Genomic DNA, 12,327 nt, shown 5'->3' on the forward strand with positions numbered 1-12,327 from the left:
CTTGTCATTCCCAGGGTTATTTTAATGCTCTAACAGTTCAATAGCCGTGGCTCAATGGGTAGCACTCTCATCTCTGAGTCAGTAGGTTGTGGGTTCAAATCCCACTCCAGGGACCTGAGCACAAAATCCAGACTGACACTCCAGTGCAGTGCTGAGGGAGTGCCGCACTGTCTGAGGTGCCGTCTTTCAGATGAGACGTTAAACCGAGGCCCCATCTGCTCTCTCAGGTGGATGTAAAATATCCCACGGCACTATTTCTAAGAAGAACAGGGCATTTGTCCCCGGTGTCGATATTTATCCCTCAGCCATCACTAAAACAGATTATCTGCTGTCTCTGGGAGCTAGCTGCTGTGTGCAAATTGGCTGCCGCATTTCCCTACATTACAGCAGTGGCTATACTTCAAAAGTACTTCATTGGCTGTAAAGTGCTTTGGGAGGTCATGAGGTTGTGAAAGGTGCCATATAAATGCAAGTCTGTTTGTCTGTGTCTTTCTCTTCTCTCTCTCTCTCTCGCACTGTAACACATCCAAGCCCGTGTCGCTGCTGATCTCAGTCGTCACTTGTTCGGTGCGAATATTCCAAAAAGTAGAAATGGTATTGCACAGAATAACAGCAGGGTGCAGGCAGAGGCTATCATGGGAGGGACAAAAGATGCTTCAGAGATTCGACCCTGGTGGTTACTGGGGGCACAGCAATGCAAGTAAATTGCACTGGGTTATGTTAAACTTAATTACAGTTACTGGTATAATTTCGATTGGCGGCGGGCCAGTAAAATTTGTGCCGGGAAATGGTCTGTAGCCACAGAATTCATCAGCTGGGCCCTGAGTGTGGGGCGTAGCGCGAAGGGAAGGGTTCCACACCTCTCTCAGGGTGCTAGGCCGGCTGAGCAACTGAAAATCCCGAGCTCAAGAGCTGGTCTCGGAGCGCTCTAAGAGAGGCTACCCTGGGAAATAATTAAAAAATCGACGCACAACCCGCAGAAAACATTCCCAATACCTTGACCACCCCACATTAGGATAAATCGCAAAAAATAAACAAAACAATCACACTTGCCTCAATCATTACTTACGTCACTCACCACCGCCGGGACAGCGCCGACCTCCCGGTTTTCCAGGAGGTCCCACCACGCCACGCCACAGGGCGCGAGAGGGTCAGTGTCAAACAAAGATCGCAGCCCTGTCGAAACCGCTGGCGTTGCACACCAGCTCGACCTTCCTGCGCGATGCTGCTCAGCGCCGCCCCCCCCCTCCCCCGCCCGCCATCATTGCACCCCCTCCGCCACCTCCCGGGGTGCAAACAGAGGCAGCAACAGACCGAAAATCCAGCCCAAAGTTTCTAAAGAAAAGCAATTGGGCCTGGAACTTCCTGCGGGGATGTAACCCGGAAGTTGTAGGCGAAATCACGCCCGCTCTGCCCACCTCCAGTCTCCTGAGCATGCTCCCGAAAATGATGGTAAAAAAAAAATCAGTGCCCAGGGAAAGTAACAAGCTTGCACCATATATTTCTTTAAGTCTGAAAATTAAATTTTCAATGGGCCCATCAATCATGCACGTCAGTCAGAGCATGTTTAACAACTTGCAATCGGGGGAAGCTTTTCAGTTGTTAATGTCACTTGTACCGATGCCATAAAAAATGCATTCAGAGAAGCAGAAAATACTGTGCAGGTCGAGGTGAAGATAAATTTCAAAACTGAACGCTCAAAGATTGGTGAGGAAGATCAAAAAAATGAATTTGTTTCCTTCTGCGCCAGAAAATCTGGTTGTAATTTGAAGACCGTGTCTGAGGAAACTTGCGTATGAGGCTCTGTGTGACCTGAAGTGGGGCCAGTATTCTGGGCGGAGATGCGGTCGGGCAGAGGGATCGATATCCGGGCGGATTATCCTTGTGCGCGTTGCTCACTTGCGTCCAAAGCTTCGCGATCTTTTAAGCTGTGCACTTGCGCCCGGATTGCGTGCGTCTTGTGCCAACAACCTTAAATCTGTGTTCCTCTGGTCTCCGACCCTTCTGTCCCTGGAAACAGTTTCTCCTTATTTATTCTATCAAAACCCCTCATGATTTTGAATGCCTCTATCAAATGTCCTCTTAACCTTCTCTGCTCTAAGGAGAACAACCCCAGCTTCTCCCATCTCTCCACATAACTGAAGTCCCTCATTCCCTCATGAGAAGAGCATTTGTAATAAGGTGGACGAATTAACTGTGCAGATAGCTGTTAACGGATATGATGTAATTGGGATTACGGAGACATGGCTCCAGGGTAACCAAGGCTGGCAATTCAGGGGTATTCAATATTCAGGAAGGATAGACAGGAAGGAAAAGGATGTGGAGTAGCATTACTGGTTAAAAAGGATGTTAACGCAATAGTAAGGAAGGACATTAGCTTGGATGATGTGGAATCTATATGGAAAGAGCTGTGAAACAATAAAGGGCAGAAAACGTTAGTGGGAGTTGTGTACAGACCACCAAACAGTCGTAGGGAGGTTGGGGATAGAAACATAGGGCCCAAGTTTCGGGCCGCGCCTAGAATGGCGCAGCCCTGACCTGGACGCCCGTTTTTCGCGCCCGAAAGTGTGCCAGAAAAATACCTGCAGATTCTCCGGCTCCCTGCAGGTCCTTTGCAGCTCGGCGCAGCGCAGCACGAGCTGTGGGGGACGGAGCCAGGTCCCTGCGTTGAAAACAGTGGGCACGCATGTGCAGTAGCTCCAGGCGCCGAAACTGTGTGGGAGGGGCCCGAAGCACGCAGCCCCTAGCCCTGGCCGAATGGCCTCACTGGGGCTGCGAGGATCAGGCTGCACCTCCCTTGTCCAGCTCCTGCTCTGGCTCCAGCTGGCTCTCTCAACCCCCCCCACCCCCCCCCGCTCCGGACCCCCCCCCCAGCTCCCGCCTCCCGCTCCGGACCCCCCCACCCCCCAGCTCCCGCTCCGCTCCCCCCCACCCCCCAGCTCCCGCTCCGCTCCCCCCCACTCCCGCTCCGACGAGCCCCCTGCCCGCTCCTGCTCCGGCGACCCCCCCCCCGCCAGCTCCGGCTTCCCCCGGCCACCTACCTTGCTGGGTGCGGGCCCCACCCGAAGTCTTGGGCCCGGCTTCTTCACGTCAGCCGGGCCCGTTCAGCCTCTTCCCTCCCCTCTCCCCCTCCCTCCCACCCTCTCCTCTCCCCCTACCTCCCTCCCTCCCCTCCTCTCTCAACCCCTCCCTCCCTCCCTCCCTCTCCTCTCCCCCTCCCTCCCTCCCTCCCTCTCGTCTCCCTCTCCCCCCCTCTCCATCTCCCTCCCTTTCCTCTTCCACCCCCCCTCTCCTCTCCCCCCTCCTCTTCCCCCCTCCTCTTCCCCCCTCCTCTTCCCCCCTCCTCTTCCCCCCTCCTTCCCCTCCTCCTCCCCGCCCCCCCCCCCTCCACTTGCTGTCAGAATCACATAGACACTGACAGACAGAGAGAGACACTGACACTGACAGACAGAGAGTGAGAGAGAGACACACACAGACAGTCAGAGAGAGAGAGACACACACACTCGTGAGGTGGGGGGGGGGGGTCCGCCCAAGCACGCTGTTGGAGGGCTCCCGGTGCTGCATTCAGTGAGTAGAAAAAGTCTTATTTATTGATTTTTTTTTTAAATTAATTTTTTTGGGTTGATTTATTGATGTATTTATCATTTATTATTGATGATGGCTCTTTATTTGTAAAACTGAAGTGTTTAATGTTTGTAAACTTCCCTTTAAACCCCCCCCAATTCCCTACGCCTGATTTGTAACCTACGCCTGATTTTCTAAGTCTAGTAGGCAAGGTTTTTCTGAGCGTACAAAAATCTACACTTACTCCATGGAGTAAGTTTTCACTGCCTAAACTTTCAAAATGGGCGTAAGTGGCCGGACACGCCCACTTTTGGAAAAAAAAATCTGTTCCAAACTGAAACTGTTCTAACTGACTAGAACTGGAGCAAATTAATTGCCGAGAATTGCAATTTCTAAGATACTCCATTCTAAACCAGTTGCTCCAAAAAAACAGGAGCAACTCAGGCTGAAACTTGGCCCCATAGAAAATAGGTGCAGGAGTAGGCCATTCTGCCCTTCGAGGCTGCACCACCATTCAATAAGATCAGGCTGATCATCCACCTCAGTATCCCTTTCCTGCTTTCTCTCCATACCCCTTAATTCCTTTAGCCGTAAGGGCCATATATAACTCTCTCTTACATATATCCAATGAACTGGCATCAACAACTTTCTGCGGTAGGGAATTCCACAGGTTAACAACTCTCTGAGTGAAGAAGTTTCTCCTCATCTCAGTCCTAAATGGCTTACCTCTTTTCCTTAGACTGTGTCCCCTGGTTCTGGACTTCCCCAACATCGGGAACATTCTTCCTGCATCTAACCTGTCCAGCCCGTCAGAATTTTATATATTTCTATGAGATCCCCTCTCATCCTTCTAAACTCCAGTGAATAAGTCGATCCAGTCGATCCAGTCTCTCCTCATATGTCAGTCCTGCCATCCCGGGAATCAGTCTGGTGAACCTTCGCTGCACTCCCTCAATAGCAAGAACGTCCTTCCTCAGATTAGGAGACCAAAACTGAACACAATATTCCAGGTGAGGCCTCACCAAGGCCCTGTACAACTGGACTGTATACAGCAGGCACCTCAAAGCACTGGAGAAGTACCACCAACGTTGCTTCCGCAAAATCCTGCAAATTCACTGGCAGGTTAGGTGCACCACGTCAGCGTTCTGTCTCAGGCCAACATCCCCAGCATCGAGGCATTGACCGCGCTCAATCAGCTCTGATGGACAGGCCACATTGTCCCCATGCTCGATACTAAACTCTTGAAACAAACACTCTACTCTGAGCTATGTCACGGCAGGATAGCCCCAGGAGGGCAGAGAAAATGCTTCAAGGACACCCAGTGGATTCCGCAGGGCTCAGTGCTAGTCCCTTGCTTTTTGTGATGTATATCAATGATTTGGACTTAAATATTGGGAGTATGATTAAGAAATTTGCAGATGACACTAAAATAGGCTGTCTGGTTGATAATGAAGATGAAAGCTGTGGACTGCAGGAAGATATCAATGTACCGGTCAAAACAGTGGCAAATGGAATTCAACCTGGATAAGTGTGAGGTAATGTATTTGGGGAGGTCTAACAAAGGAATACACATTAAATGATACAACACTGAAAAGTGTAGAAGAACAAAGGGACCTTGGAGTGTATGTCCACAGATCCCTGAAGGTAGCAGGCCAGGTAGGTAAGGTGGTTAAGAAGGCATATGGAATACTTGCCTTTATTCGTCGAGGCATAGAATACAAGAGCAAGGAGGTTATGCTTGAACTGTATAAAACACTGGTTAGACTGCAGCTGGAGTACTGTGTGCAGTTCTGGTCACCACATTACAAGAAAGATGTGATTGCACTGGAAAGGGCGCGGAGGAGATATACAAGAATGTTGCCTGGACTGAAGAATTTTGGCTATTAGGAAAGATTGTAACAGAGGAGGCTGAGGGGAGACCTGATTGAGGTGTATAAAATTATGATGGGCCTGGATGGAGTGAATAGGAAGGACCTTGACAGAGGGGTCAACAACCAGGGGGCATAGATTTAAAATAATTGGTAGGAGGTTTAGAGGGGACTTGAGGGGAAATGTATTCACCCAGAAGGTGGTGGGGGTCTGGAACTCACTGCCTGAAAGGATGGTAGAGGCAGAAACCCTCACCACATTTAAAAGATACTTGGATGTGCACTTAAAGTGCCGTAACATACAGGGCTATGGACCAAGAGTTGGAAAGTGGGATTAGGCTGGATGGCTCTTTGTCGGCCGGACGGACACAATGGCCTCCTTCTATGCTGTAAATTTCTATGATTCACCCTCAAAACCTCCTTGAAAAAAATGTAACATTCCCACTGACTCTTGGGAATCCCTGGCCCAAGACCGCTCAAAGTGGAGGAGAAGCATCCGAGCAGGCGCCGAACACCTCGAATCTCTTCGCCGGGAGCACGCGGAAGCCAAGTACAAACAGCGGAAGGATCGCACGACAAATCAAACACCCCACCCACCCGTCCCTCCAACCACCGTCTGCCCCACCTGTGACAGAGAATGTAGGGCCCGCATTGGTCTCATCAGTCACCTGAGAACTCATATTAGTGGGGAAGCAAGTCATCCTCGACTCCGGGGGACTGTCTGAGAAGAAATAACGCTGGTCCACACACACTGTCAGCCACAATTGAAAGAAAAAAAAGAAAGACATGCATTTATATCGCGCCTTTCACGAACACTGGACGTCCCAAAGCACTTTACAGCCAATTAAGTACTTTTGATGCGTAGTCACTGTTGTAATGTAGGAAACGCGGCAGCCAATTTATGCACAGCAAGCTCCCATAAACAGCAATGTGATAATGACCAGATAATCTGATTTTTTGGTTATGTTGATTGAGAGATAAATATTGGCCAGAACATCGGGGATAATTCCCCTGCTCTTTTTCGAAATAGTGCCATGAGGTCTTTTACATTCACCCGAGAGGGCAGACGTCTTTATCCGAAAGACGGCGCCTCTGACAGTGCAGCATTCCCTCAGCACTGCACTGGGAGTATCAGCCTAGATTTATGTGCTCCAGAACCCACAATCTTTTGACTAGTGGCGAGTGTGCTACCCACTGAGCCACAGCTGAGTGACTGTGGTTTACAAGAGTCAACACTACATGGATAATAGTCATTTCAAATCAAATATGAATATATATTTTTAAAAGGTTACCTGTGCAAAATGAGCAAGATCTGGATAAGTCCTTGTACTCGTCGTTGGGAGCACTGTTTAAAGCCAAGGAAATCCACACTGTACATATAATGTCTGTGAAAGGATCCTTTTTAGCAGTGATGACACTGAATGAACTTGCTTTTCTTGAATTAATGTTTGCTTTACTTTGTTGTGTTGGAACCTGTCGGCCAACCTTTGGGGCAAAAATGATGCTGAGATTCTAGTTAGTTTCCACGTAATTCGATGACGCTCACAGCGAGTCTGTACGTGTTCTGAATAATTATTTAAAGAATCTTAACTTTAAAAAAAAAAATTATTCGTTCGTGGAAATTGGGTGTCACTGGCAAGGCCAGCATTTAATGCCTTTGAGAAGGTGATGGTGAGTCGCCTTGAACTGCTGCAGTCTGTGTGGTAAGGTCATCTTCATTATCATCATAGGCAGTCCCTCGGAATCGAAGAAGACTTGCTTCCACTCTTAGCATGTGCTGTTGGGGAGGGAGTTCTAGGTTTTTGACCCAGCGATGATGAAGGAATGGCGATATATATCCAAGTCAGGATGGTATGTGACTCGGAGGGGAACTTGCAGATGATGGTGTTCCCATGCCCTTGTCCTTCTCGGTGGTAGAGGTCGTGGGTTTGGGAGGAGCTGTCGAAGAAGTCGTGGCGAGTTGCTGCACTGCATCTTATAGATAGTACACACTGCAGCCACGGTACGCCGGTGGTGGAGAGAGTGAATGTTTAATGTGGTGGATGGGGTGTCAATCAAGTAGACTGCTTTGTCCTGGATGGTGTCGAGCTTCTTGAGTGTTGTTGGAGCTGCACTCATCCAGCCAAGTGGAGAGTATTCCATCACCCTCCTGACTTGTGCCTTGTGCCTTGTAGATGGTGGAAAGGCTTTGGGGAGTCAGCAGGTGAGACACTCACCACAGAATACCCAGCTTCTGACCCGCTCTTGTTGCCACAGTATTTATGTGGTTGGTCCAGTTAAGTTTCTGGTCAATGGTGACCCCTCAGGATGTTGATGGTGGGGGATTCGGTGATGGTAATGCCGTTGAATATCAAGGGAAGGTGGTTAGACTCTCACTTGTTGAAGATGGTCATTACCTGGCACTTGTGTGGCACAAATGTTACTTGCCACTTATCAGCCCAAGCCTGAATGTTGTCCGGGTCTTGGTGCATGCTTCATTATCTGAAGCATTGTGGACTGGACTCATCAGATCATCGATGAGAACTGCATTTTGTTTATTTTTAAACTGAGGCTCTTAGATCCGTATATCCTTTTAATAATTTTGAAAATAAAATGGGAGAGAGAAATGTTGCTGCTGCTTCTCCACAAAACTGCATAAACCTGAACATGAATGTTCGGAGTTCAGATAAAGTTACAACTTGCTTTCTTAACCGCGTCCAGGATCCCAAATGGATGGCCTGAGGGTTCCGCTCTTTGTTTCCAGCGTGAGACGGAAGTTTTAAGTCACAAGTTGGCTTCAGATGAGGAAAGCCCATTAGTCCATTTGATCTCATCCTTCCCGATGACCAAGTCCATTCCAGCATCCAACTGTTCCTTAAATTAATCCAATACTCTGGCCTGAACTACCTTTCCAGGCACTTGTGCCAGCTGTTGATCACCTAAGTGAGTAAATTCAGCTTCTATGTAAATGTTATGTATGCAATAAAGGTACAGACTGAGTACTGTTTAACTGAACAAGGTACGACCTTGGCTCTGCTTTATTACGGCCCAAAGTGCCTGACTCACAAAATGGCTGGCCTTTTATACCAGAGCAACACCATGTGCGTGCTGCTCAGTGGCCTCCAACAATTACACCATCTGGTGGCTATAAACAGCATGTACATACATGACAATACCCGCCTCTGAGATCTTATCACAGTTTTTCACAGGTTGAGACGGTCCGGTGCTTTGCGCTCCCGGGTTGACTGTCTCAGTTCGATTCCAGTCTTGGGTGAATGTGCGGAGTCTGTTGTGGCTGGTGGCTGGCTGACTGACTTGTTGGGGGTGGCAGTGGCCATGTCAGGAATTGCAAGTCCATTTTTATTGAACAAGTCAGTGTTGGAAGTTCCGGGTTCACTGATGATCCTTGAGTCCACTGAAGGCTGGTGGTACGTTGGTCGGTTGTCGACGGTTTCTTCGTCCGGCTGCTCTGGCTCGTCTGTGTGCCTCAGCTTTGTCTGATCCATGTGTTTCCTGCAAGTTTACCCATTCTTGAGGTTAATAACAAATACTCTGTTGCCCTCCTTGGCCATGACCATACCAGCAATCCATTTGGGACCCTGACTATAATTCAACACAAATACAGGATCATTAACAGAAATCTCGTGTGACACAGTTGCGCGATCGTGGTACCCTTGTTGACTCTGTCTTCTGTATTCAACTTGATTACTTAACCCCGGGTATACAAGAGATAACTTTGTCTTGAGACCTCTTTTCATCATGAGTTCAGCAGGCGAGACCCCTGTGAGTGTGTGGGGTCTTGTCCTGTAACTCAGCAGTACGCAGGACAAGCGGGTCTGCAGTGACCCTTGGGTTACTCTCCTCATGCTTTGCTTGATAATTTGTACTGCACGTTCAGCTTGCTCGTTGGACGCAGGCTTGAACGATGCTGACCTTACTTGTTTTATGCCGTTAAGTTTTACAAACTCCTGAAACTCCTGACTGGTAAAGCACGACCCATTGTCGCTCACCACTATGTCAGGCAGACCATGTGTCGCGAACGAGATTCTCTATAGTTGCCGTGGACGCACTGGATGACATGATTATGCATTCTATCCACTTCGAATAAGCAGCCACCACCACTAAAAACATCTTGCCCAAGAAGGGACCTGCAAAATCTACATGGATCCTGGACCAAGGTTTGGATAGCCATGACCACAGACTCAGCAGCGATTCCGCTGGTGCTTTGCTGAGCTGCATGCAGGTGTTGCACTGATGAACGCATGCTTTCAGCTCAGAATCAATTCCAGCCCACCATGCGTGTGACCTGGCGAAGGCCTTCATCATCACTATACCAGGATGCGTGCTGTGTAAATCACACACAAACTTCTCTCTCCCTTTCTTATGCATTACAACTCAATTGGCCCACAAAATGCAATCAGCTTGAATAGACAGTTCGTCCTTGCGACTAATGTACGGTTTGGCCTCCTCGCACATTTGCTTAGGTATGGCGGACCAATCCCCTTTGAAAATGCAACCCTTTACTACTAATAATATCGGGTCCTGGCTGGTCCAGGTCTGGTCTTGTTGAGCCGTGACAGGGGTACCTTCACTCTCAAAAGCATCCATGATTAACATTAAATCTGCCGGTTGTGGCGTTTCCACCTCCGGTGAGGGCAACAGCAACCGGCTCAAAGCATCGGCACAATTCTCTGTGCCAGGTCTGTGGCGAATGACCTAATCATAGGCAGATAATGTCAGCGCCCACCTTTGGATGCGGGATGAAGCGTTGGTATTGATACCTTTTCTCTCGGAAAACAACAAAATGAGCGGCTTGTGATCGGTCTCTAATTTGAACCTCAGACCTAACAGTTATTGATGCATCTTTTTAACACCATACACACATACTAAAGCTTCTTTTTCTACCATACTGTAGGCTCGTTCTGCTTTAGACAAACTTTTGGATGCATACGCGACAGGTTGAAGTTTCCCCGACTCATTGGCTTGTTGTAACACGCAACCAATCCTATATGATGATGCGTCACAGGCCAAAACTAAACGTTGAATGTATTCAAATCACAGATAGATAGATTTTTAACCAATAAGGGAATTAAGGGTTATGGGGAGTGGGCGGGTAAGTGGAGCTGAGTCCACGGCCAGATCAGCCATGATCTTGTTGAATGGCGGAGCAGGCTCGAGGGGCTAGATGGCCTACTCCCGTTCCTAATTATTATGTTTACGTGGATCATAATGTACCAGCAGCTTGTTCGAGCAAAGCAGATTGGTGGCTTTCTCGAAAGCTCTGTCTTGCAAGGTGCCCCACACCCAGTTGTTGCCTTTTCTCAATAGCATGTGCAGTGGTTACATAGAAACATTGAAACATAGAAAGATAGGTACAGGAGTCGGCCATTCGTCCTTCGAGCCTGCAACACGATTCAATAAGATCATGGCTGATCATTCACCACAGTACCCCTTTCCTACTTTCTCTCCATAACCCTTGATCCCTTTAGCCGTAAGGGCCATCTCTAACTCCCTCTTGAGTATATCTAACGAACTGGTATCAACAATTCTCTGCAGTAGATAATTCCACAGGTTAACAACTCTGTGAGTGAAGAAGTTTCTCCTCATCTCAGTCCTAAATGGCTTACCCCTTATCCTTAGACTGTGACCCCTTGTTCTGGACTTCCCCAACATTGGGAACATTCTTCCTGCATCTAACCTGTCCAGTCCAGTCAGAATTTTATATGTTTCTATGAGGTCCCCTCTCATTCTTCTAAACTCCAGTGAATAAAGGCCCAATTGATCCAGTTTCTCCTCATATGTCAGTCCAGCCATCCTGGGAATCAGTCTGGTGAACCTTCGCTGCACTCCCTCAAAATAGCAAGAACGTCCTTCCTCAGATTAGGAGATTAAAACTGAACGCAATATTCTAGGTGAGGCCTCACCAAGGCCCTGTACAACTGCAGTAAGACCTCCCTGCTCCTATACTCAAATCCCCAACATGCCATTTGCCGCCTTCACCGCCTGCTGTACCTGCATGCCAACTTTCAATGAATGATGTACCATGATACCCAGGTCTCGTTGCACCTCTCCTTTTCCTAATCTGTCACCATTCAGATAAAAATCTGCCTTCCTGTTTTAGCCTCCAAAGTAGGTAACCTCACATTTATCCACATTATACAGCATTTGCCATACATTTGCCCATTCACCTAACCTGTCCAATTCACCCTACAGCCCCTTAGCATCTTCCTCACAACTCACACCGCCACCAAGCTTAGTGTCATCTGCAAACTTGGAGATATTACACTCAATTCCTTCATCTAAATCATTAATATATATTGTGAATAGCTGGGGTCCCAGCACTGAGCCCTGCGGCACCCCACTAGTCACTGCCTGCCATTTGAAAAGGACCCATTTATTCTGACTGTCTGCCAACCAGTTCTCTATCCACATCAATACATTACCTCCAATACCATGTGCTTTAATTTTGCACACTAATCTCTTGTGTGGGAGCTTGTCAAAAGCCTTTTGAAATTCCAAATACACCACATCCACTGGTTCTCCCTTGTCCACTCTACTAGTTACATCCTCAAAAAATTCTAGAAGATTTGTCAAGCATGATTTCCCGTTCATAACTCCATGCTGACTTGGACCGATCCTGTCACTGCTTTCCAAATGCGCAGCTATTTCATCTTTAATAATTGATTCCAACATTTTCCCCGCCACCGATGTCAGGCTAACCAGTCTATAATTCACCGTTTTCTCTCCCTCCTTTTTAAAAAATGTTGTGTTACATTAGCTACCCTCCAGACCATAGGAACTGATCCAGAGTCGATAGACTGTTAGAAAATGATCACCAATGCATCCACTATTTCTAGGGCCCATTCCTTAAGTACTCTTGGATGCAGATTATCAGGCCCTGGGGATTTATCAGCCT

The 12,327-nt window shown here is 48.1% G+C and overlaps 1 protein-coding gene across 1 annotated transcript in view; it reads left to right on the forward strand.

The window, feature by feature from the left end:
• LOC139266002 (mediator of RNA polymerase II transcription subunit 12-like protein) overlaps nt 1–12,327 on the forward strand; it is a 799,024-nt gene that overhangs the window by 409,200 nt on the left and 377,497 nt on the right. The gene's annotated exons all lie outside the window — the stretch shown is intronic.

This window comes from Pristiophorus japonicus, chromosome 6 (genome assembly GCF_044704955.1).
Source record: "Pristiophorus japonicus isolate sPriJap1 chromosome 6, sPriJap1.hap1, whole genome shotgun sequence".
Taxonomy (NCBI): domain Eukaryota; kingdom Metazoa; phylum Chordata; class Chondrichthyes; family Pristiophoridae; genus Pristiophorus; species Pristiophorus japonicus.